At 37.2% G+C, this 4,256-nt stretch overlaps 1 protein-coding gene across 3 annotated transcripts in view; it reads left to right on the plus strand.

Annotated features, from left to right (window-relative positions):
- Nucleotides 1-869: 869 nt before the first annotated feature.
- The window catches only part of LOC122254927 (c-Myc-binding protein), an 11,956-nt gene continuing 8,569 nt past the window's right edge, over nt 870-4,256 (plus strand). For 2 of the 3 annotated variants that reach the window (XM_086545141.1, XM_043018802.2), the window contains exon 1: nt 871-1,022. The gene's annotated coding sequence lies outside the window, so the exon portion shown is untranslated. Of the gene's footprint in view, nt 1,023-4,256 lie in introns of all 3 variants that reach the window. The other variant, XM_086545142.1, reaches the window with a different exon arrangement.

The raw sequence follows: 4,256 nt of genomic DNA on the forward strand, positions 1-4,256 counted from the left end.
GGCTTCGTCAGAACATGGTCGTCTGGGACAAGGATCTTCTTCATTATCACCGGTGATCAGGTTTTCGTGTTGCTGTTTTTTTTTGTTTTGTTGTTCTATGTCCCTATCACTATATGTACTTTCACACTTAAAGATCGTTTGAAAATATTAATGTTCACTAGGGAGAAAAAAATGTCTTCCATTAATTTTAGCTGAGTTACTGTTCATATGTATACATTTTCTTTTCTTTCCAAACCAGCTGGCAGATATGTTCTCTCTAGCAGAAAAAAGAGTGGGAGATAAGATAGTTATAAGTATATATATATATATATATATATATATATATATATATATATATATATATATATACATATACACATCCTTCCCTTTCTCCCCTTCCCCTCGTCTCACTCAGAAATGACGTCAGAGCTTGTACTTATACCTTGTATTCAGCAAATTAATCTCCTTCAGTATGCACGACTAACAAGTAATTTTTTAAAAGTCATGAAAATTAAACTTTTTTAAAGCTCTTCTCCATATAAAATACTGTGCATGGCTCTGGTTACATACCGACATAATGTTAAGGTGAATGTGTAAGTGTTTAGCACTATTATCTTTAATATGGGTCTCTCCCCCCCCCCCCCTGCCCTAAAAAAAATCGCCGCTTAAATCTGGATTTAAAACTCTCTAGGAATATAGAGGCAAATGGAAAGAGAAGAATCAGATTAAGCACTTTGAAAACAACTCTCTAATCAGATATCAATAAAAGTCTAATAAGGCCCCAAATGAGATAAATTATCATATTAGAGAGCAAATATGTAAGATATACATAACACACATCTATAAACCCTCCTTAGGGTATTATATCCAACTTACCTTTCTGGTTGCATTCAGTATATTGATAAACCCGTAATCGAGTTGATAAGAAATAGTCAGATCATAAGATAAACATATAAACACGAGGAAAAAAAGAAAAAGAAATTAACATATATCGTCACGCTCCCTTCAGTCGAGCAGCGGGCAAAACATCGCTAAGGACGGAGGTAAGACAAAAATGGTGTGAGATCACGTTATTTTTAAGGCTAAAGCTCGAGGAAGAGCTATTAAACCATTGAAATACATCCCTGGAGGAGTTGTGACCTCGCCTGAGGGCATGTCAAGGCAGTGGAGAATAAAATATAGCATTGAGAGAGATTAGTTACACTGGTGTGCTCGAAGGATGGCATGCTACAGAGGCACTTTTGTTTATTTTTCATGGTACAAGTAAATGACATAACCACAGTGATTCAAATGTTCGTCTTGGCCAGCAAACCTGCAATACTTGTGCTCTGGCAAAATTGAGCTTCAGTTTAGATACGACAACTTGCCTTGGAGGTCTGTAAGCTGTATCTGTTTGTTACAATTTATATCCCAATAGCTTTCAAAATGGGAGGTCTGATAGATGTTTTCAAGACAGCTCATTGTCTGTAGAAATGATTTTTTTTTCCACCTTGAAGGTCAGTTTTTATCTAGAAAATAAACCATACCTAGATAAAGAAACCAGTCTTTGTACTGAGGAGTATTGATTCTATGTACAACCTCATGAAATGGTAGCTAATTTTACATGGCGATTAATAAGTCAAAAGGATATGTAACAACATAATTAATGCAAAAACATAAAAAAGATGGATAGAGATACTTATACTCACAATAGTCTAAGTTAGTCTCATGGTGATCACTGAATGTTAAAGTTGCTGGTAAATTTTCTGAATAACACCGCATTACTAAATACCACAAAAGTGGTATCAATGGATTCCTCTCAACCTCTACTGTTCATATATAGTTGAGATAATGTGCGCTTCCACCTGTGGATCCCACAACCTTGGTCCCTATTTTTAAGGCACTTCATGCTACCTCTTCCTACTTTGGGGCATATTTTGTATACAAAATCTTAATCCAATTATCTACCTAGTTTTGAATTAAGCCCAAGCCAAGGGGGGCTTTGCCCCCTCTGGACCCTCCCTATTTAGGGCACTTTGTGAAGCATACCTTGTCCAAAAAAAACTCGAAAACCACCATCCTCACCCTGAAATTCAAACATAACTGTGTTTATATATTTACGGCTAGTGACAAGCTGTGGATTGGAAACCCCCAATGAATTACCTGCATGCATTGTTATGTTCTCTCAATAGATGCCACAACATTCCCCCTTTGTTTACAGTATAATTATAGAGTACCCTCTAATGAGTGGTTGCGTCATTATTGGTCCTAGTTTCCTATCCTGAGGAATATATGAGACAAAGTCTCAGTTGCTGTCATCATGGCGCAGTGTGAAGGTTATTTTCATCTACAGAACTAATTACGTATCTTAAGTATCACGAAGTGCCCTAAATAGGGGAGGTCCACAGGGGGGCTATGCCCCCTCTTTGCAAAGGCTGACTTCAAAACTAGGCAAAGTGAGGTAGGTAATTGGATTAAGATTTTGCATACAAAATATGCCCCGAAGTAGGACAAGGTAGCACGAAGTGTCTTAACCCAATCCTGACGGGCTGGCGATAAGTGGAAAGCCCCTACGCCGGGCCTATTGCAACGGGAACGTCAAACTGGTGTGTCGCCCCCGTCATTTGGCATTTAGCTGTGTCACATGAGTGTGACACACCGTCGTCAAAGGGTTAACCCATTCCCGACGGGGGAATTCTAGCCTAGAATGTCCAAATGCCGGGGCGTTCAAATTATTAGGCCTAAATCAATTGAATAGCTATGTCACATGGGTGTGACGCACCGTCGTCAAAGGGTTAAGAAAGCGGGGGTCCAGGAGGGGGCGAAGCCTCCCTTGTCTAGGGATAACTTGAAAACTAGGCAAAGTTAGGTAGGTAATTGGGTTAAAGTTTTGCATACAAAATATGCCTGGGATTCATATTTTACCCTGCAATTTCCCAGATCTACTTCATGCCCTCCCCTATTATCGGGATCCAGATTGTAGGGTTCAGGACTGGAAGCGCACATTATCTCCACTGTATATGAATAATAGAGGTTAAGAGGAATCCATTGATACCACTTTTGTGATATTTAGTAACGTGGTGTTATTCGGAAAATTTACCAAATGCTTTTATCAAAAGCTATTTTTCAAAGAAAAACCTTATCTGTATTAATACGTCAACCACTACATGTTCCATTGATTATTTTTCTACATTTTTGTTTGGATTCTATAATTCTTCCATAAGATAAGTAAAAGTTAATAACAAATTAGTTGAATGAAATTTTGATTATATATATAGATAGATAGATAGATAGATAGATAGATAGATAGATAATTGAAAAGTTTACATTGAAAAACTTTCACTTGTAACCCAATGTTTTTTTTTTTTTTTAATGTTCCCAAAACCCTTTCTCAAAATGCATGATCTCTTGAAATTTAACTAGATGTCAAATTATTCTGAAACATAAATAATCATTTGAGTGTACCGACAATAGATTTCTCCAAGTACAGAGTCTCTCAGAGTGATGCCCTCCTTTTCTTTATCTTTTCATGTTTTTTGATGGTGGCACTTGGATATTGCTTTAGGTATTTTTGTGAGGTTAGGTCACTTTTGCACTGTAATTTTCCATTCATAATACAGGCTGGTTATTCCTTGTTGTATAACTAATGCATCATTCAAAATGCTAATTAGTATCACTTTGCTAATATGTTATACATACTGCCATATAATACCATCAGTCTAGAAAATAATGGAAAACACAATATCTTAAGACGCCCAGCCCATGCCAAACATCTTAAAGATTTAGCCCATTTCAGAATGGTTGAAAAATTAAAAAGAAAAAAAAATTAAATTGCCCTTTGTCCTTCCTTAAGACTGTAACACTTCTGTCAGAAGTGTAAAGAACATGATTATCTGATATGGACTCTAAACTGCAATATTAGTCAATTACAGTATTGAGGATGATGTCAGCTATTACCCTAATGATATAGTAAAATATAAAGAATTTCTAAGACAAGAAAGACTAGTATATCGAGTGAATGAATGATAGCATCAAAGATCTCAATATGTCACATGACTCTCCCTTTCTTTGAAGTAATATCTGTCTTGTATGCTGCACAAGTGTAGTATGGGTTAACCCACACAGGACGGGTGGTACAGTACTGTACCGCGCATTCAAAAGCCCAGTGGCCGGCGGTCCACGTATGGTGCCAGCCATATTTATTTGAGCCTAATAATTCGAACCCCCCGGCGGCATTTGTTTCATTCAAGGCTAGATGCTCCCCGTGGTATGGGTTAATATATCTATCACAGGCAAAG

Source organism: Penaeus japonicus, unplaced genomic scaffold, assembly GCF_977035675.1.
Source record: "Penaeus japonicus unplaced genomic scaffold, GWHDUDI00000001_assembly GWHDUDI00000016, whole genome shotgun sequence".
Lineage (NCBI taxonomy): Eukaryota > Metazoa > Arthropoda > Malacostraca > Decapoda > Penaeidae > Penaeus > Penaeus japonicus.